Here is a 22,751-nt window from a genome sequence, read left to right as displayed (position 1 = left end):
ACTGCAGACACATTAGCGCGCCTCCCCACTAATGCAACCTCCCCCTCCCTATTCTCCAATTCCATTCCTCATACCAGTGCCATCCTTGACTCCTTCGAATCCACAACCCCACTGGAGATCGAATCTATACTTAAGAGGCTGAAACCATCTAACCACCCAGCAGACCACATCCCAACTAAACTACTGCTTCTCATCCCGGATGCTATCTCTAGACCTTTGGCCAATATCATAAATTGCTCACTCGCCCAATGTATCTACCCGGACAGGCTAAAAACGGCGTCACTCAAACCCCTCCTGAAGAAACCCGATCTGGACACAAGAGAACCCTCAAATTTCTGCCCCATATCCAACCTCCCTTTGCTGGCAAAAATCATGGAGAAAGTGGTAAATACACAACTCTCGGTTTACCTGGAAGAACACAATATCCTCTACCCATCCCAATATGGCTTTCGTAAATCATCAAGTACAGAAACCCTACTCATCTCCCTTTCCGACCACATCCTCATGGGCCTTGACAAAGGACTCTCTTTCATCCTAGTCCTCCTTGACATCTCATCAGCCTTTGACACCGTGAACCACTCCATCCTACTAAATCGCCTTTCAGAAATTGGATTAACAGGATCTGCCCACAGTTGGTTTAACTCCTTCCTCAGTAACAGAAGCTTCAAAGTAAAAATCAATAACAATGAATCCCCAGACATCAAATCAACATTAGGCGTACCACAAGGCTCTTCCTTGTCACCCACCCTTTTCAATATATACCTCCTGCCCCTCTGTCAATTGCTCACTAACCTAAAATTAACACACTACCTCTATGCAGACGACGTGCAGATTCTGATTCCCATAACAGAATCCCTCCCTAAGTCCCTCGCCTCTTGGGAAAGCTGCCTCCAATCTATTAACTGCCTGCTCACCAGCTTGAATCTAGTTCTCAATGCAACCAAGACAGAACTCCTACTCATCTCCCCCAACCACTCGGCCTTAATCAATCCACCAACTTACAACACCCAGATCACGCAAGTAAGGGATCTAGGAGTAATCATCGATAACCATCTGAATCTCAAAAAATCCATCAATAACACTACCAAGGATTGCTTTTATAAATTACAAGTCATGAAAAGGCTCAAACCCCTCCTTCACTTCCAGGATTTCAGGACCGTGCTCCAAACCACGCTCTTCTCCAAAACAGATTACTGCAACTCTCTCCTTCTTGGGCTCCCAGCTCATCTATCTAACTATTACAGATGCTTCAAAACGCTGCGGCTAGAATCCTGACCAATACCAACAGAGGCGCACACATCACCCCCATACTTCGGAACCTTCACTGGCTGCCAATAAAATACAGAATATTACACAAGGCCCTCACCATAATTCACAAAACCATTCATAATCAGCAACAACTAGACCTCCAGATTCCTCTCAAACTATACTCATCTTCTAGACCTATCAGAGAAGCATATAAAGGCACCCTGCAAACCCCCCCAACGAAATCCACTCGCCTATCATCCACCAAAGAACGAGCTTTTTCTACAGCTGGCCCAGCCATCTGGAACAACATGCCCACAGACCTCAGACTAGAACCATGCCCTCTAACCTTCCGAAAAAAACTCAAGACATGGCTCTTCCTCCAAGCCTTCCCCTAACTGGCATATCCAACAATTTTCTCCACCAGACCGGACACTGACTCCTAACTAAACGCCCCTCCAAGTTTAGGCATTATATTTATGCCTCCCTTCTTTATATTATTGCTTTATCTAATTTATTCAGTTATGCTGTCCTATATCTCCGGCTATCCTAGCCCTCCAAGTTAATACCTCCTTGTTATATGTATCTTTCGCCTCTTGTTATATGGTTGATTAAGTTTTTACCCCTTGTTACTTGTAAACCGATCTGATATGAATTTTTTTTCATGAAGGTTGGTATATAAAAATGTTAAATAAAATAAATAAATAAATAAAATAGGAAACTGTGGCTCTGGCTATGCGATGCTTGGGAGAGAAGAAAATGGAGGCAGAGAAGACAACACCTCCTCCCAGCACAACACCCTTAAGTAGATACCTACTCTATCTGATTAGAAATCTGGACCTGCAGATTACTCATTTCAAGCTGTATTTTTCCTCCTCGTAACACAAGGTAATGGATAAGTAATGCTTACTGATTTCATGAGCAGAAAACCCCTCAGATAACACTAGACTAGGTGGGTGCACTGAAAAAAAAGTGGTTGCTTTCATTGGTTGTTTCATTTAGTTTGGATCACAAGTTCATGTGTTTCATTTGGGTCATTTATTTCCATTAAAGGGGGAAGCAGTGCATTTTATTTTTTATATTAGCATTGGGGTTTTCCATTCAAGTTTTATGAAACTTGTAGGCATCAGCAGCAGAGTCAACTTAAGACACCAAGAACATCCCACTGCACCAAAAGAGGAACAAAGTCAAAAGTGGCATCAACATCCCAAAACACTAAGTGAGAGATATGGCAGCAAGCACAGTGGCAAGAAGACCCCAAGGCATGCTTGCTATGTACACTAAGAACTTTGTACAAGAGTCACTTACAAAAAAAGTAGTACAGTGTCAGTGTCACTGACAAACCCAGAAAAAAAAGCTGCCCTCTATTCACAGTCACTGATCATGCTGCAAGAGAAAGCAGATTTGCTTATTTGTAACAGGAGTTTTCAGAGGACAGCAGGGTATCAGTCCTCACACATGGGTGAGATCATCCCATGGAGCCTAGCACATAAAACTTATGCCCAAGTTTCTAGAACCTTGACTGAGCATGTCCATGACATTATACCATGCATTCACACAGAGTCACTTCAGTCTTATAAATATAGCTACAAAAAATAAGTAGAGACCCAACTCTACGGGGAGATTGATGGGAATCTTAAGGGCTGAAATTCTGCTGTCCTCAGGGAGCACCAGTTACAGGTAAGCAACTCTGCTTTCTCATAGGACAAACAGGATGGCAGTCTTCACACACGTGATCCTTCATTACAGGTGCCCCCCCCCCCAACAGAAAAGGGGGAAACAAAAATAGTGCTAACAGGCAAAACAGCAATATATTTTGGTTAGCAACAAGCTTTTTTTATGTATATACCCTGAAGGTGGGGGCAGCCTGGAACAAAATACAAAGGGCCCTAGGAGGGAAAAGAGTTAGGTTCTACACCTCAAACAAGTTCCAGAGGACAAACTGGCCAAACCTGCTGTTGCATCGGCCACCCCTATCCAAACTCCAATGTGATATGAATGAGTGGAAAGAACGCCACATTGCACCCTTGCAGTTGTCCTCCATCAGGACTGATCTCAAGTGTACCACTGACACTGCCATGGCTTGGACTGAGTGAGCTCTGGCGGTATCAGTGGTGCCCACCCAAGCATAACACTTCTCCATGGCGATGACATGCACCAGTGGCACCAAATATACTCTTAAGAGACCAACTCTTAAGAGAGTTGGTCTCTTAAGACCAACTCTCTTAAGAGTTGGTCTTAAGAGAGATGTACAATATAGTCAAGATGTTTTTACATACAGCAAGAGAAAGGACTTAAGGCTTCATGCTTACACGACAGCGCAAACCTCTTCCACGTCAGTCCATTAGGACTTCCTCATGGAAGGCTTTCTGGAAGCCAAGAGGACATGAGACATACTCAGAAAGGTCAGGAGGTTGCAGAATCAGTCTCTCAACACCCAAGCAGTGAGCAAGAGGGACCAGAGGTTGGGATGGCACAATCTGCCTTGAGCCTGAATGATAAGATCCAGAGAAATCCCAGTCTGATATGATCCTGAATGGACGTCTCCTGCAGGAGCGGAAACCAGATCTGACTTGGCCAACTGGGGATTATGAGGATCATTATTCCCCCATCCTCCCAGAGCTTCAAGTTTCTGTGACTAGAAGAACTGGATGATACTCATACAGAAGTCCCTGGCCCCAAAGAAGGGCTAAGGCATCAGAAGTTAGCTTGCTGTACAGCCTGTGTGTGCAGCAGAAGAGAGAGAGACTTTGCTGTTTCAAGGATGCCCCAGAGGCAGAAGATTATTCGCCTCTCCTTGGTCTAGGGACCATTCATGGGGTCTTAAAGGACCAACTCAGTTTATCCACCAACGCATTTGCCACACTGGCCATATAAGTGGCTTATAGTATCACCCACAGACCGCATCTAATCATCTGGAGCTCCAAGACGTTCATCTGACTAAGTTCCTTGGCTGACCAAGAACCCATGAGCTTCCCAACTGGGGTTGGACACATCCATGGTTAAGATAATTTGAATCTGAGGAATTTCAAAAGGAACTCCCCAAATCAGACTGGAATTATCCCATTACCAGGACAAGGAGTCCCGTAGTGGTGGAGTGACAAGAATACAATCCCGGAGGTCCTGAATGGCCTGGAGCCACTGCAACCTCAAGTTCCAATTTGCTCTTCTCATGTACAAATGTGCCATAGGAGTAATGTGCACAATTGCGAACATGTGGCTTAATAACTCAACATCTGCCAAGCTGTCTGCTGACTCTTCTGGATCTCTTTCATTAACAGAGTGAAGGCCTGTTATTGTGGCAGTGCTTCCTCTGCCCTGAACTCTAATACCTCCTACAGGAAGAGGATGGATCTGGAGCAGGCGTGGAGACCTGCAGAATTCCAATAAACTCCAATTGAGGTGCAGGCTGAGAAGAGATTTAGTTACTAGGGTTCGTCAGAAACTACCCTAATACCCAGAAGGTCATGTGCATGGTCTCCTTGGCTCCTGCCCATGTGCTCTTGACTAGCCAATAATCCAGACAGGGAAACACAAGCACCCCCAAGCCTGTGCAGATGCACCACCACCACGCATTTTGTGAAGACATGTGGTGTGGGGTGGACGCAAGCCCAAACAGCAGAGCACTGAATCTGAAATACTTCCTGTGATTGGGGAAGATCTGAATAAGAGTGTACGCATCCTTGAGATCAAGAGAACACAGCCAGTCCTCTTTTTACAGAAAAGGGATCAAGATATTCAGGGAAAACATCTTGGACTTTTCTTTCTTAATGAAATTATTCAAGCCCTGAGCTCTTGGATGGGGCAGAGTCCCCCTGTTTTCTCTGGAATCAGGAAGTACTTTGAGTGGAATCCCCGCCCTTTCTGCCCTGGTGGGATGGACTTGATTGCTCTGGCCATTAAAAGGAAGGAGAGGTCTGTGAGCAGATGTTCCTGATGCGATGTTCAACTCCAAGACTGATTTGGAGGGCGATTTGGTGGGTTACCCAATAGGTTTAATTTGTACCCTTTCCGGATAATGTAGAGGACCCACTCATCTGAGGTTATACTGGTCCACCAATTTGCATAGAACTGTATTCACCCAACCAGCAGGTCCTCTGGCATGAGTACTAGGATGCTCGCTATGCTCTCTGGCTTCACCCAACCAGAAGGTCCTCTGGCATGAGTACTGGGATCCTCGCTATGCTCTCTGTGGCTCAGTCAAAACTCTGTCCCAGGTGTTGGCTGGGACACAGTTTGTGGCTTAGGCACACTCTGGTGTCTAGGACAGTTGGAGGGGCTTCTGAACACAGGACCGAGGGGATAGAGGATAATGGTTCATCAGGTGGAAAAAATGCTTCCTCTGTCCTTAACTCGAATACCTCCTACAGGAAGAGGATGGATCTGGAGTAGGCGTGGAGAATTGCTGGAGTGCTGCACAATGATCATGGATTTGTCCTACTGTGTTCTTAACACAATCTCCGAAGAGATTCTCTCCAATACATGGCACGTCAGACAGTCTTTCCTGAACCTCTTGATGGAGGTCAAAGACGTGCAAGCCAGATGAATCTGCATGCACACCTCAAAAATATAAGTCGATTGAAACCAGTGTTTTCCATACTCCAGACCATTGGTCAATAACTGAAGTGTGTTGTAATGTTGCTGAGGAAGCTGGCTGGCCATCAAGCGGATGTCCCACATCATGTATTCACTCAAAGAGCTAGTAGGCCACTATGAGAACAATGAACATGGTGCCCTGAAACACTTTCCTCACAAGAGAATCCATGACTTGAGGATCATTCTCCAGGGGCACTGAAGAGGGGGGCCTAGAATGCTTGGTCTTCTTGAGAGATTTGACCACCACAGGCTGATGTAGCTGGTGTGTGTAGAATCCAGGAGCCTTTTGGACGAGATAAATCACATCTACCTCTTGTTGACATGAGCCACAAAGGAGGTTTTCCCACACCCTCAACAGTATCTCCTACAGAATCTCATGCACTGGAACTGCCATGATTTCCTTAGGAGGCTCTTTGTATTGAAGGATATCCAGCATCTAGTTCCTGGATTCCTCCTCTGTTTGCAACAAACAAGATGGACCTCTGCTATCAACTGCATAAAACCTGCAAAGGTGAGATCCTCAGGTAGAGACTTCCTTCTGTCTGGGGAAGATGCAGAGTTGGAGGGGAGGCCCATCGACATTTTCTGACCCATCGCCCAAGCCATTACACTCAGAAGTAAGAAGATTCTGACCAACTGCAGCTCGCAGGGGAGGGATATCTGGGCACTCTGTCCTTGGTTAGCAGGTTGATGATTGGTATAGCTGGAAGATGAGCCCCAGACTCAGAAGACCCCATTCTCTTGGGGGGGGGGGAGGGGCTTTTCCTCTCCCAAGGAGTCAGGGATAACGAGGACAGCTGCCGATGCCAATGCTCTTCTGGGTCTCGGTGACGGGTGGAGCACCGGTACAAATGTCTGTACACTGCTAAAGAGCACTTGCAAGGAATATAGCAGCGGCCCGAAAATAGATGGTGCCAACCTCAGTGCCCAGCACCAAGACCCTGCAGCACCTTTTCCACAGCCTAAATACACCTCTCCAATTCTTTTTCGAAGATCACCAATGACAACACTGGTAGAGGTAGGAGTGGCTGACATATATTCTTTGGAACTGAAGGGAGAGTCAATGGTGGACACCAGGACCAGTGAAAACCATGGAGAGTCCCCAGGGCTGCTTTGGGAGTTTTCAGCAGCCACTGAACATCTACATGCTTGGCACTATGCATTGAGGGGGACAGATGCCAATGCTCCTTTGGTTTCCCCCAATCTTTGGCATGGGTCTTCCTTGGTGCTGAGGTCAAAACAGAGGTCTTCTTCGACTGGGAGGACTTGGATGATAGCCTGCCTTCAGCTTCCTTATCCGCCATAGACAGCGAGGTAACACCCCCCCCCCCCCCCGATGCAGATGATTTCACCTCCACCATTGCGACTCCTTGATCCATAGATGCCGAAGCTTCTGATTCAGATGGATCGGTCTTTTGGTGCCTGAACAGACGTTCCATCAAATCCAGACAGGACTGGCAACCTTTTGGAGTCATTTCTATGCACCTGCAGCAACCCTAGACATCATGCAATGCCCAAAGTAAAGGACACATCTATCATGGGGATCCGTGATAGACATTCCTTTGCACTGAGGGCACCAATGGAACCCTGAAGACATGGCATCGTGAAACAAAAGGAATGCAAAATAGAACTTTATGGTAGCGAAGGGTTGATGGCTTGCAGCCTGTGAACCAAAACTTACAGAAACACCGAAAAACTTACCTATGGATAACTATGAAGATGGCGGGGAAACCCCACTGATCATGAAGGGAGAGAAATAAAATGAAAAACAAACAAAAAACCTTGTAAAGCTAAAAGCCTGCTAAAAGAGAAAAAACTCTCCAAGGCTCCAACCATGACCATCAGGATCTGTGGAAAGAGAGACTAAAGGGACCAGCATGGATGCGTGGTATACTGCATGCTGTGGTCAGGCTCAATGAGGCTCAGTCAAAGTTCTAGAAACTTTAATGCAAGTTTTCCGTGCCAGGTTCTATCAGATGATATTATCCATCTGTGAGGACTGCCATCCTACTTGTTCTCTGAGAAAAATCTCTCTGTATGCTTCTTAGACAATAATACACACCACCTATCTACTGCATAACAAAAGTGCAATTTTACCCTGTGATATAGTACATTAACCTTCTGAAAGATTACAATTTCTCTAGCAGTATAGCTAGGACAAGCGACAGGAAGGACACCTTGCTTTCTCATCTAAACAAGAAATTATGAAGTTATCTATGCAGTTGCCACCTGCAACAGGCTGGTTGAAAATGCTGAAGAATCATTGGTCCTGCTCCTTCCTTGATCCATCCCTAATGGCTCCACTGTCTGGCTTTGCTTCCTTCACAGACAAACCAGATAATGAACTGAAAAAAATATGGATTTTTCCAGGGACTGCGCCCATTTAGTTTGGATGACAAACCAAACATCAACTCACATGAATCATATTTTACATCTGAATCATTCAAATCCACATCCTTATACCAGGCTAAGCATTAAAATTCTAATGAGTTGTAACCAAGAGCATAAGAAATGATCTAGAAAATTAAGCATGTCTGATAATCAGAGTAGGGTACAGACAGAACCTGTATAGCTCATACATCAAGTTTTAAACACGTAAGGACAATTGAACAATTAGTAAGGGGTTTGCAACCCTGGTCCTGGAATGCCATAAACAGGTCTGGTTTTCAGGATATCCACAATAAATACATATGAGGTATACTGGCATGTACAGCTTCCATTGTATGCAAATATATTACCTGAATATTAACTGGGGACATCTGGCACACCAGGACTGGAGTTGCCTACCCCTGAACTTTTACTTGCTCCTAGACAATGGTAAGGAGTTTTATTATTCAGAGTTAAAAATGTAACATACAAAAATATCAATAAAATGATTATTAAAAATTATAATTAATCCAAAATTAGTCATTTCCTGCTTGTCAATCTCATACATACTGTCAATAGAAAATATTTTGTCTGGCTATATAACACTTTCCATTTTATTAAATGTAACTTGTTAGGTTTGAATATTGCTGGTTAGGTTTTCAAAATTATTCAGGTACATATAGCCTGTTAACTATTCACAGATATTCAGTAGGACATTTAGCCCACTGAATATGCCTGATATCTAGCTAAAGTTAGCTGGATAAGTTAACTTATCTGGGTTTTTAAATAGGATGCATTGGAAGTCTCCAACTTCCAATGTATCCTAAATAAAACCATTTAATTTTATTTTATTTTTTTTAAACAGGCCTAAAGAAAACTATCTGGAATATTCTCATGAAATTTTGAGAAACCCCAACTAACAAGTAGAAAAGCTTTCTTTTATATTGCACCAGGAAAATAGCCTAGACCACAGGGAACCACAAATGCGGTATTTTGCAGAGCTGAAAAGGGAGGCAAATTATTTACCAGTTACTACAGAAACATTTTCTAAAAGCTGCACTGGAAGGCGACAAACAGCCCAATATGTTACAAAAGTATGCATGATGGCCTAAGTGGTCGCTTCCAAAAAATATTAACAGATAAAAACAAAGCACGGCTTCCACGAAACTTTCATATGAATAACCAAAACTCTTAACATTTTTCAGGCTACAAAAAAATCCCACTTGCTTCATTTCAATGAAACAGTTTTATATATATGTTGGCAGCAAAAGTGATATAAAAGTATTAAAAAACACACCTTATTACCTGCCACCACCCTTTTCACTTTTTTTTTTAATTTCATTTATATCAATTTTCAAAGAAATATCTAAAATTAACCAAGTCCACTTGTCTCCATATGCTTCTTTTTTCATTTTAAAGGGTAGCAAAGGCAGTGCCAAGTCAACACAAGTCCTTGAGTTTGCCACCATTGTTTGCAATGTTGAAACATTGATATAAAAAGTTGATAGATAAGGATGGCAGTTAGTAAGCTGTGATGCTAACCCTTCTGTACCACTTTTGATGCCGTAGAAGAAATGAGATCGGTATATGGAAACCTTTTTATTCTGACAATAATCGAGCCAGTCTCTGGCCGAGTTCCGCTCTTTTCTAAAGAGCTGCCTCAGGGGCTATGCATGTCAGCAGGGTTGAAATTGAAAGGTTTGATTCCTGCTCTGTGTGTCGAGCTACATAATTGTAGTGTTAATATTCAGTCTGAATCCTCAGCATGAAGCTGCTTATGTAATCCGGACCATAGAGTTGATTCTCTGGCTGGAATATCTTAATCACAAATAAACTTTCACACCAGGATAGTCACTATCGCGATTAACCAGACTACATAGAGAAAACTGTCGAGATGCAGACAAGAAGTTCATTTGCTAGCAGACTGAATACTAACACTACAATTATATAGCTCAACACACAGAATGGGAATCAAACCCTTCAATTTCAACCCCTACCAATCTCGTTTCTTCTGTTTGCTATATAGCCATCTTGGATCAGCTTCCGGTTTGTTTTTTGGGTCCACTTTTGATGCAGATATATAACCCCAACTCTAGTTATTTAGCCAGTTCTGGAGAGGGGATCATTATAGAGAAAAATAGTTTATAATATCAGATTTATGTTACTATGATATTGCAAGTTATTTTGGGGGTTAGGGGAACAAAATACAGTTTCAAGACTATTTGTTCCAATAATTGGTAAATTACACACCAAACTATCTTTCACCACCCAACAGGAGTACTGGCTGATTGCACAGACCCTGGATTCTCTCTGGATATGCTCTGAACTTCCCCTCTCTCACACAGATGTTTAAAAAGAAATTTAAGAATATAATACAACTTTACTAAATGAATATGATGAAATTCGAAACAGCAGAAATGTGAAAAAAACTTACTTGATAATTTTCTTTATTTCTGCTACACTAGTCCAGAATGCTGGGGTTTGTCCATCTTCCAGCTGATGGAGACAGAACCAGCCTTTTTTTTATTTTATGACATCACCACTACTACATATGCTATGTGTGGAACTAGTTAAGCCAGTGTTCCACTGTCAAAGCTTATATTTTAAACTTTTGAATAGGTTATTAACTTTTTTTTAATGAAGTGTTTATAAAGAAGTTTCTTATGAACTTTCCTTTATAACAGAACTTTTTTTTTTTTAAGTTGGTTTCTAGACTGGTGTAGCAGAAATAAAGGAAAGAAATGATCAGGTAAGCTTATTTTCCTTGTCTTTCTGTTACACCAGCCCAGAACACTTGGGAAGTACCAAAGTCCAACTACTTTTGATGGGAGGATGCTCGCTCCATAAGCATCTGCTTTTGCAAAAATATCCAGAGGTTGATATTCAAAAACCATTCAGCCTTAAAATTTATCCATCTAAATGGCAAAACCGGCATATTCAGCCACTTATCCAGCTAAATTCTAGCAAGATAAATAGCTATCCAGCTGGATAAGCAGAGGGAGGCGTTCCGGGGGCGGGCAGGAGGCATTCCAGGTAGGAGAAGTATTAGGCGAGAACGTTATCCAGCTAACAACACTATTTAGCATTAGCTGGATAACTGATCTGGCTTACTCTCAGGCCACAGACCTGTCTTAAAGCTAGCCAGATAAACTTATTCAGCTTTCAGATAGCTGGGCATATTCAGCAGCACTACCATTGCCTCTGTCAAAGATCTAACTTCAGCATAGCAGAAAACGGACCCCCAATCTATAATGTTTTGAAAATGTATGTAAAGACGATCAAGTAGCTGCTTTACAAAACTCTGCTGGATTTACAGCAGAGGACCATGAATGTGTTCTTTATGAATGTGCTTTTATTATTCTATAATCTCTTTTCCTTTTAACAAGTATGTTGATGAAATAGTTTTTTTTAGCCATCTTGCTGTTATTGGTTTGGATGCTGTTTCTCTTTTGCATTGTCCTCCAAAAACAAACATCCTATCTATTTTTTTGAAAAGAAATGTTAGCTTCCAAATATTTATTAGACTTACATCTAGAAATTTTATGTTTCAATATTTTTATTGAATTAAACTACCATGACAAGAAAATTGCCTGATTGGTTTTTCCTGCTCCACCTCAGACATCTAAGTAAAAATACCTAAATTTTCAGAACCCCCTCCCCCTTCTCCCAAGAACAATATTCCAATCTTTATTGTTGAGAAGTGTCAAACATACAAAACATTTAAAAATATTTGTATGACCTTACTCCACTACTTCACACAGAGATGTCATTCACAATTAAACTCCTTGCTCTAGGTGTTAAGGATTGTAGATAAGAGTTCCAAATCTTCAGAAATACCCAGTATCTTAATTATGTCTACTTGCTCCACATAACTTTCCATTACACAAGTATGATGCACTATGTTTTATTTTAGCTGTATTTAAAGTGGGTGCCACCTCTTTCAGCCAATTTGCAATATGATTTCTTTATTAATAGAACTTTTCTATTCCACAACTTGGTGTAACCCATGTTAAAAGCATATCCCCTTAAGTCAGCAAAAAGTACATTCCATGCTGCCAAAAATTGTCACTCCAGTTATTTCAGATATAAACCGAAGCACTTTCTTCCAGTACTTCTGGACATGGGGACATGTCCAAAAAATATGTCCCAGAGTGCCTATACCCCCACCTGGATTTCATACATAGATTGGATTCAACTATGTCGCTTTTGGAAGCAATAAATCCTCTTAAGATATTTAAATTGAGTTTCCTGCAGAGGCATGTTAATTGTGAGGGTGCAAATTCTCGAGAAGCATCTCAAAATATATGAAAGATCTATTTCCATTCCCAATTCTAGCCATTCAAAACTATATTTGAGTTCCAGCTGCAATTTTAATATTTTATTTTTTTTAAAAATGGATATTGTTGTGACAATCGGGGTCTTCAAAGTCAAATAAATCTAAAAGTTACTCCCTCTGCTCCCCCTGCAGAGGCAAGAGATCCAGCGATTACAAATAATGTCGTATTTGTAAATAGGGATATATCTGTGTTTGGGGAATATTAAAATTCTAACATAGCATTTAGAAGGTTTGTATTTTCCCATCTTCCATTAAGGCACGTGTTAACTGCAGACCCTTATCATGCCATTCTTGAAATTTCGGCGATTGTAATCCCAGAACAAAATCTGCATTTCCTAGGATAGGTAAGAAACAAGAAATCCGACAGTCTAATTGAATCCTCTGACAAAACCACTTCCAGGTTCTTAAAATAGGCATTATAATTACACTATGTTGAAGAGGTTTTGGTAGCCCTTGGGGAGATCTGTGAATGGCATATCTTGTCTATAGGTGCCATCATGGCCCATTCCCAGTATCAGAGGAGTGTAAAGCAGAGTTGCTTACCTGTGCTCTCCTAGGACAGCAAGAAGTTAGTCCTCACACATGGGTGACATCATCGGATGGAGTCCAGCATGGAAAACTTATGTCAAAGCTTCTAGAAACTTTGATTGACAAACTGAGCATGCCCAGCATGCCACTATCCCCATGTGTCCACACGGAGTCCCTTCTTCAGTCTTGAAACATAGAATTACGATAAAAATAAAATTAAAATCAGGAGAAAACGCAACTCTGTGGGGTGGTGGGTGGGTTTCGTAGGGAGAACCCCTGTTATAGGTAAGCAACTCTTTCTCCTAGAACAAGCAGGATGGTAGCCCTCGCACATGGGTGAATCCTTATCTACACGCTACTCCCGAACAACAAGACCAACAGATAACTAACCAGGTGCCAATGGGCACAACAATGGTGCTGTTGGTAACAGAGGGAGACAGTCTGAACACGAACAATGGGCCCTAGGCAGGAAGAGATGGATTCTACAGCTGAAAGATTCTGAAGACAGACTGGCCGAAACTGCTATGGCGTCGGCCATCCCTGTCCAGACAGTAGTGAGAGGTGAAAGTGTGGAGAGAACGCCACGTTGCAGCCTTGCAGATCTTGTCCATGGGGACCGCTCGCAAGTGGGCCACCGAAGTTGCCAAGGCTCTGATAGAATGAGCCTTGACATGGCCTCCAAACTTCAGTCCCGCCTGAGAACAGCAGAAGGAGATGCAATCTGCCAACCAGTTGGACAGTGTCTGCTTAGTAATAGCAACACCCAATCTATTCCTGTCAAAACAGATAAAGAGTTGCATAGACTGCCTATGGCCTGCTGTCTGCTCCAGGTAGAAGGCTAAGGCTCTCTTGCAATCCAAACTATTCAGAGCCCGCATGCCCTGGTGCGAATGAGATTTGGGGAAAAACGGCGGGCAGGACGATTGACTGCTTAAGAAGGAAATCGGTCACCACCTTAGGCAGAAACTTAGGGTGCGGGCGTTAATCCACTCTGATCATGAAAGAACTTTGTATACGTCACCAAGGCCTGAAACTCGCTGACTCTGCGTGAAGCCACCGCCACCAAAAACATGACTTTCCAGGTCAGGTACTTGAGGTCACAGGAGCACAGCTGTTCAAAAGGAGCCCTCATGAGCTAAGCCAACACCACACTGAGGTTCCAAGACACAGCGGGAGGCCAGAGGGGAGGCTTCAACTGAAGCAGACCCCGCATGAAGTGTTCCACCAGAAGCCGCACAGAAATGGGCAAGCCATCCACACCTTGTTCCTAGGCACCAAAAGCACTCAGGAGTATCCTGAGTTGGTTTTCAAATCAGCATCCAAGAGGTGCAAGAGGTAATCAAGCAGTTTCCGTGTGCAGCAGGCGAACGGATCCAGGCCGTGGGGGCCTACACCACACAGAAAACCACCTCCATTTCAGGACATAATACTTCCTAGTGGAAGGCTTCCTGGAAGACACCTCATCAGATAGGTCAAGGAGCTAATTAACCTCTCAACATCCAGGCTGTCAGGGACAAGGCCTGGAGGTTCGGGGGTGCAGTCTGCCCGATCCTGCATAAGGAGGTCTGGGGAAGTCCCCAGACTGATTGGCTCCTGGAAGGAGAGATCCTGAAGAAGCAGGAACCAGATCAGTCTCGGCCAGTGAGGGGCTATGAGAATCATACTCCCCCTGTCCTGTCGAAGCTTCAAGAGAGTCTTTGTCAGAGGAATCTGAGGATTCGCATGCAGAAGGCTCTAGCCCCAACGGTGGGCAAAGGCGACCGAGGCTGGTTTGGGAGCAGAACTGATCCACCTTCCTGTTGCAGGGGGATGCAAACAGATTCATGTCTGGGGCTCTCCAGAGACAGAAGATCCAATCCACCACTGCCTGGTTTAGAGACCACTTGTGGGGCCAGAAGACACGACTCAGCCTGTCCGCCAACACATTCTCCATCCTGGCCAGATACATGGCTCAGAGCACCATATCCTGGGACACAGCCCATTACCAAATCTGCACCGCCTCCTAGCACAGGAGTAACTACCTCTAACCTCCCTGCTTGTCGATGTATTATATTGCCACCTGGTTGTATGTATGGATCAGGATTGCCTTTTGGCTAGCCGATCTCTGAATGCCTAGAGGGCATACCTGATCACGTGGAGCTCCAGGAAGTTGATTTGACACTGAGCTTCCTGGGCGGACCACAGGCTCTGAGTGCATAGCCCTTCCACATGGACACCTCATCCCGGGTGGGATGCATCCATGGCGAGTACAATTTGGGCAGAGGATTTTGAAAGGGCACCCCCTGCTCCACACTGGAAAGACTCCCCCACCAAGACAAAGAGTCCTGGAGAGGCGGAATAATTTTGATGCGCACATGGAGGTCCTGGGTGGCTTGCTGCCACTGGGACTGCAAGGTCCACTGAGCTCTGCACATATGTAAGCAAGAGAAGGGAGTAAACATGGACGGTCACGGCCATGTGTCCCAGGAGTTGAATCATGTGACGAGCCAAAACCTGCTGGCTCTGTTGGACCACTCCCGCCATGGACACCAGCATAAGCGCCCGATCACGGGGAAGAAAGACTTTGGCCCGAGCCGTGTCCAACAGGGTGCCAACTTCGGGTAGTTGATGATAAACCCCAGGAAGTCCAACACCCGAACAGTCAAGCTCAAAGATCGTATTTGCTCCCGCCTGGGTAGTGCTCTTGGCGTATTTGCACTCCCAGTCTGCAGAGGTGCACACCCATCATGACCAGGACACTTGGTAAAGACGTGTGGGGCTGAGGGCTAGCATGAACAGCAAGACCCTGTACTAGAAGTGTTGCCTGCCAACCACAAACCGTAGATACTTCCTGTGGCCATGGAAGATTTCAATGTCAGTATAGATGTCCTTTAGATTGAGGGAGCAGAGCCAGTCCCCTCTTTGCAGAGGGGAATTAGGGTGCTCAGAGAGACCATCTTGAACTTTTCTCTTAGAAATTTGTTCAAGGCTCTCAGGACTAGAAAAGGACAGAGTCCCCCAGTTCTCTTTGGAATCAGGAAATGGGAGTAGAACCCCCGGCCCCGTTGCTTCAGCAGAACGGGCTCAATGGCCCTGACCATTACAAGGGCACAGAGCTCTTCCAAAAGCATGTCCTGATGCATCGTTATACCCCAGGAGGGGCATGGGTTCTGGAGGGACACCCAGAAAGTTCAGCTTCTACCCCGAAACGATGGACAGACCGCACTGGTCCGAGGTGACCCTGGGCCAATGACCGCGAAGAACAGTAGCCGGCCTCAGACTGGAGGATCTTGTGTCAAGGGTATGGGTGGCTGGCTTTGCTCCATCGCAACCAGTCAAAACACCATGGTAGGGCTTGGCTGGGGGGGGGGGGCAGCTGAGATTTGGGGGTTCGATGCTGCCTGGGGTGGCCTCTAGAGCACAACCGCTGTGATTGGGTGCAAGAAGCAGGAGCATAGTATTTCCTCTGGTGGTATAAGGACCTCCTTGGACCCTGTCAGGAAGACAACCTGGCCGAGGACGGCAGGTCTGATGTACTGGCCAAGAGATGCTGAAGGGTCTCGTGATTTATTTATTTTTAACTTTTCTATACCGACGTTCCTGTAAAAGATACAAATCACATCGGTTTACAATGTAACGGCAAAATTCGCTCATAGGCGATACAGAGAACAAGGGAGACAATTAACAATGGAACGGGTCCATAAAGCAAAACAAGGCATAACAACCTATCAAGCCATCTAAAAACAGATGAGATGATAATTGAGAAACAAAAGAGACAATGTACTAAACTGTGGAGTCTTGCTAAAGTGTCCGTTAGAATGAGCCGGGCGGGGGGGAGTGAGGATTAAGTATCTGGGAAGGCTTGGCTGAATAGCCAAGTTTTTTTTTTTTTTTTTTAAGTTGATGGGCACGACTCTTGCCTGAGGTCCGGAGGCAACGCGTTCCATTGATGGGGACCAGCTGTCGATATGGCACACTTTCTTAATGATATTTTCGCTTGTGGGGCGAAAAGAGTGTCTTTGTAGGTGCTTCTGATTGGTATAAGTGAGGTATGTGGTCTAAGTTGTATAGAAGTGTTGAGAGATGTGAGGTTGTGTTTCACTTTATATATGATCGTGAGGACTTTGAAGAGAATTCTGGATTTGATGGGAAGCCAGTGGAGATGCTGAAGGGTGGGGGTGATATGGTCCCTTTGTTTGGTCTTGGTGAGAATCCTGGCTGCTGAGTTCTGGACCATTTGGAGAGGTTTGATATAGTTGGCTGGGAGACCGAGAAGAAGGGAATTGCAATAGTCCAATTTTGAAAGGATGATGGATTGCAGCACCAATCTGAAGTCTTGGAAGTGTAGGAGAGGTTTTAAGTTTGAGGACTTTCAGTTTGAAGAAGCACTCCTTAGTGGTGGTGTTCACAAACTTCTTCAGGTTCAGCTGGTTATCCAGGATCACGCCTAAGTCTCGAACGAATGGAGAGTGTTTAATAATTGAATTAGCTGATTGGGAGGAAGATAGTGAGATATGAGGCATAATGGGGTCTTCTTGAGAGATAAGAATCTCAGTCTTGTCTGTGTTCAGTACCAGGTTGAGGGTAGAAAGAAGGTGGTTAATTGCTCGAAGACAGTAGTTCCAGTGGTTAAGAGTTTTTTGTAGAGATTCTGTGATCGGGATGAGTATTTGGATGTAGTCCGCATACCAGTAATGGGATAGTTTTAGCTTCGTAAGGAGGTGGCAGAGTGGTAGAAGGTAGATGTTGAAGAGTGTAGGTGAGAGGGAAGATCCTTGGGGGACACCTAGGTTGGAGCAGATGGGTGGAGATTTTTTATTGTTAATCCTGACTTTGAAGCACCTGTTGGACAGGAAGGATCTGAACCAGCAGAGAGCAGGACCCTTGATGCCTATGTCTGTTAGTCGTTCTAAGAGGATAGCATGGTTCACCGTATGGAATGCGGCCGATAGGTCGAGGAGCGCAAGAAGGTAGGTTTGTCCTTTTTCCAAGTTTATTAGGATGGTGTCCGCTAGGGATAGAAGAAGTGTTTCTGTGCTAAAGGTTTTACGGAATCCATATTGAGAGGGGGAGAGAAAGCAAATGTTGCTTACCTGATGTAACAGGTGTTCTCACAGGACAGCAGGATGTTAGTCCTCACAAATGGGTGACATCGAGGATGGAGCCCACCACGGAAAACTTCTGTCAAAGTTTAATAGAACTTTGACTGGCCCCTACTGGGCATGCCCAGCAAGGCACTGACCCTGCAGCCAGCAGGGGTCTCCCTTCAGTCTGATTTTCAAAGCTACAGGCAGTGCCTAAAAAAGTAAAAACTAAAACGAACCCAACACCGCGGGGTGGCGGGCGGGTTTCGTGAGGACTAACATTCTGCTGTCCTGTGAGAACACCTGTTACGTCAGGTAAGCAACATTTGCTTTCTCACAGGACAAGCAGGATGGATGTCCTCACAAATGGGTGAGTACCGAGCTGAGGATGTCCTGGCTTGCACCAAATGCACCCATCGACGTGCAACAGGCACAACAACTGGGGTGGAATTTGGGAAAGGGCATCCGCACCCTACTGGGAAGGTGGAAGGGTGTTGGTACATCATGTTGGAAAAAGGTTACGCAAGACAGATTGGCCGAAGATGGAGTCCTGTCTTCCAGCTTTGTCCAAACAATAGTGGGCTGCAAAGGTATGGAGAGTACTCCAGGTTGCAGCCCTGCAGATGTCAGGAAGCGGCACCGATCGAAGGTGTGCTACTGAAGTCGCCATGGCCCTCACAGAGTGTGCTTTTACACGGTCTTGAAAAGGAATGCCAGCTTGCTGATAGCAAAAAGAAATGCAGTCCGCCAACCAGGAGGAAAGAGCCTGCTTACCCACAGGTTGTCCCAACTTGTTAGAATGGAAGGAGACAAACAATTGAGTGCTCTTCCTGTGAGCAACTGTACGGTCTAGATAAAACGCTAGAGCTCGTTTACAGTCTAGGGTATGCAGAGTCTGTTCCCCAGAGTTGGAATGGGGCCTGGGAAAAAAGATAGGTAGTATGATGGATTGATTGATATGAAACTCCGAAACTACCTTAGGTAAAAATTTAGGGTGAGTGCGGAGCACCGCCCTGTCTTGTAGGAGTTTAGTGTAAGGCGGATAGGTGACTAAGGCCTGTAACTCACTAACCCTGCGAGCTGAAGTGATAGCCAATAGGAATAATACTTTCCATGTGAGATACTTCAATTCACAGGAGTGCAGAGGTTCGAAAGGTGGTTTCATTAGACGACCAAGAACCAGATTAAGGTCCCAAGATGGGGCCGGAGGACGTAAGGGTGGCTTCAGATGGAGCAAGCCTTTAGGAAAGCGTGTCACCAGGGGTTGTACTGAAATAGGGACACCTGCTATACCTTTATGGAAGGCGGCTACCGCACTGACATGCATCCTAATGGAAGAGGTCTTTAGACCGGATTCTGATAGGTGCCATAAATAGTCCAAGAACTTAGAGATTGGACAGGAAAGGGGATCAAGGGACTGAGAAGTGCACCATGATGTGTACCTTTTCCATTTATATGAATAGGATCTTCTGGTGGAGGGCTTTCGTGAAGCTATCAGGACACGAGAAACCGAATCCGAAAGGTTAAAAGGCTGAAGGACTAACCTTTCAACATCCATGCCGTCAGGGACAAGGCTTGGAGGTTGGGATGGAGGAGGCATCCGTCGTTTTGAGTGAGCAGATGCGGATCCGTTCCCAGAGGGATGTGCCTGCAGATGGAGAGATCCTGGAGTATGGGAAACCACACTTGGCGTGGCCAGTGGGGAGCTATCAGGATCATGGTTCCCCTGTCCTGGCGTAGCTTCACGAGAGTCCTTGACAGAAGAGGAAGTGGAGGGAATGCATAAAGCAGACCTGTCGTCCACTTGAGGAAGAAGGCATCCCTCGGCTGAGAGTGTTGGCTCCGAATGAGAGAGCAATAATTGTCCACTTTGTGGTTCTGAGGGGACGCAAAGAGGTCTATGCGGGGAAAACCCCACTTGTGAAACAGAGAGGTCACTACCAGAGGATCGAGTGACCACTCGTGTGGCTTGAAGACACGGCTCAGCTGGTCTGCCAATACATTGTCTACTCCCGGCAAGTAAGTGGCCTTGAGGTACATGGAATGGGAGAGGGCTTCTGCCCAAATCTGCGCAGCTTCCTGACACAGAAGGAAGGAGCCTGTGCCTCCCTGCTTGTTTATGTACCACATGGCCACTTGGTTGTCTGTCTGGATTAAGATTATCTGATTCGATAGATGATCTTTGAAAGTTCTGAGCGCGTAGCGGATTGCTCGAAGTTCCAAGAAATTTATCTGGTGTTCGGCTTCCTCTGGTGAACCATGGTTTTCTGTTATAGAAGAGGGGCGTAGGACTTTGGTAGAGGTGGGACAGGCTTGATCTGCGACTTTAGTGGTGATGTTAATCCAGGATGTGACGGCTGCATCAGCGTCCGAGAGGTCGAGATGAGTTAGTTCCTTGGAGAGATGTCTGTCGAGGTGATCAGAGGAGCATGGTTTTCTGAGTTGTATTGTGGTTGAAGGGAAGGAATGGGTGGATGATCTTTAATCTCAAGGGCGGTAGAGATGATCCTGTGGTCAGACCATGGGACCGGTGAGCTATCAGGCTTGGAGGAGAGAGAGATACCTTCGTTGATGAAAATGAGGTCTAATGTGTGACCAGCTATGTGGGTCGGGCTGTTTACTATTTGAGAGAAGCCTGAGTGACTGAGTGAAGAGAGTAGAATTTCGCAGTTGTGAGATTGTGGGGAGACGTCTATGTGCAGGTTAAAATCTCCAAGTATGATAGCAGGTTTGTCCGCATTTATGTATTTGGTTGAGTTCGATGATGGGAGATGGGTTGGAATCCAGGGTTCCAGGTGGGGCGTAGATTAAGCAGATTTGAAGGTGATTTGACTTAAAGAGGGCAGCTTCTATGTTGTAAGAAGTGTTGGTCAGTTGAAGGGTGAGACCTAAACCTTTTTTTGCCGCTAGAAGAAGTCCTCCTCCACTTTTCTTAAGTCTGGGTATTGAGAAGCGATCGTAAAGATGTGTGGGAAGTTGGTTTGTGATCACTGTGTCCGTGGGATTCAGCCATGTTTCAGTGATGGCACAGATGTCTGGATTGACTTCTAAGAGGTAGTCATTAAGGATGTGAGATTTTTTGGTGAGCGATTGGGCATTAAAAAGAGAGAGCGTGAAGAGAGAGAGAGAGACCAAGCAACTGTGTGATAGGAGAGATCATTATTGGTGTTTGAGGAGAGATGAAGGGATTCTGGAGAGGTTTTTGCAGGTTCTTGGGTGATATTTGATCGAGGGGATGGTGAAGGTTCCCATCTTGGTGACTGAATAGGTGGGGATCTCTAGGGAGGAAGCAGAGCTGCTGTGTAGCAGGTAGCAGGAGGAGGCCGACCCCGGGTAGGAGGGAGCAGGAGGCTAAGGCTCTCAAGATTTGGACGAGGATATCGAATGACTTGAGCTCTGTGGATTCAAAAGGAAGGCTTGGGGGCAGCCCGGCGGGGCTGCACAAAGGGGCAGGCCCCTTTATCGCGCTCCTTCGGTGCGCAACGCTCGGCGCCGGTCGGGTTCCAAGTTAAAGGGCCTCTGAGGCCTCTCTGGATTGGCTGATGGGAGCGGCTACTCCTATTGGTTGGTCCCAGAAAGGGCTGGCTCGGGTCTGAAGGACGGCGGGACGGCGCTGATGCCTCGCGATAGTCTGTGGAGCCACCGAGGGTAAGAGTTAAATTTAAAGGGCCTTACCCTGGCGGGTCTGCGGCGCCGATTGCGCAGGCCTTCCCTCGTGGCGTCCGAAGAAATGATGATCCTTTAACTGAGCCAGAGCATCCCTCACCTTGTCACCAAAGATTCTCACCAGTACATGGCAGGTCTGCGAGCCTCTTCCGCAACTCCGGGCGGATATCCAAGGCATGGAGCCAGGCCATCCAGTAGGCACCAATGTCCATGGCCACTACCCTTGCCACCGTCTTGAAGTCATAGGTGGAACTCACCTCATACTTGCCACATTCAAGATCCTGTCAAGACGACAATCCAGTAAGTGTCCTGTGTTGGGGCAGATGCTCAGCCATGTCCTGGATCTGTTTTCAGAGGTTACGAGAATACTACATTATATATAGCTGTTAGGAGGCGATATGGACAATCAGCACGGAGCCCTGAAAAACCTTCCTTCCCAGCACATCCAATGCCCTGTGTTCCCATCCCAGAGAAGCAGATGCATAGGAGCAAGAACGCTTGGACCTTTTAAGGGTGGACTCCACCACAACAGACTGGTGTGGGAGTTGATGCTTCTCGAAATCCATAGAGTGCTGGACCAAGTATACCCCATCAGCTTTCTTGTTCGCTGGAGATACAGTAATGGGTGTTACAAATTCTAAGGAGCAACTCCTTGAATACCTCAAGGACAGGAACAGCCATGACCTCCTTTGGGGTGTCCACAAATTTGAGAACCTCCAGCATCTCGTGTTTGGCATCCTCTTTCATCAGAAGTTGAAACAGAATGGCTTCTGCGATGGCCCGCACGAAACCAGCAAAGGTCAAGTCCTCAGGCGGGGACTGGCGTCGTTCCTCCGGAGGAGATTGGTCCGAGGGAAGGCCACCAGAGTCATAAGAGGAAGACTGAGGTATCATCCCCCACAGGTCATAAGGGGCATCATCATCACTAAGATTGCCCAGAGACGCCATGG

General features: G+C 45.5%; 1 protein-coding gene across 3 annotated transcripts in view; it reads right to left on the bottom strand.

Annotated features, from left to right (window-relative positions):
- TRIM36 (tripartite motif containing 36) overlaps positions 1 to 22,751 on the bottom strand; it is a 344,127-nt gene that overhangs the window by 18,816 nt on the left and 302,560 nt on the right. The gene's annotated exons all lie outside the window — the stretch shown is intronic.

This window comes from Rhinatrema bivittatum, chromosome 1, assembly GCF_901001135.1.
Source record: "Rhinatrema bivittatum chromosome 1, aRhiBiv1.1, whole genome shotgun sequence".
Taxonomy (NCBI): Eukaryota; Metazoa; Chordata; class Amphibia; order Gymnophiona; family Rhinatrematidae; genus Rhinatrema; species Rhinatrema bivittatum.
The sequence above is the reverse complement of the archived record's forward strand: the minus strand, read 5'-3'. Positions and strand labels throughout refer to the sequence as shown.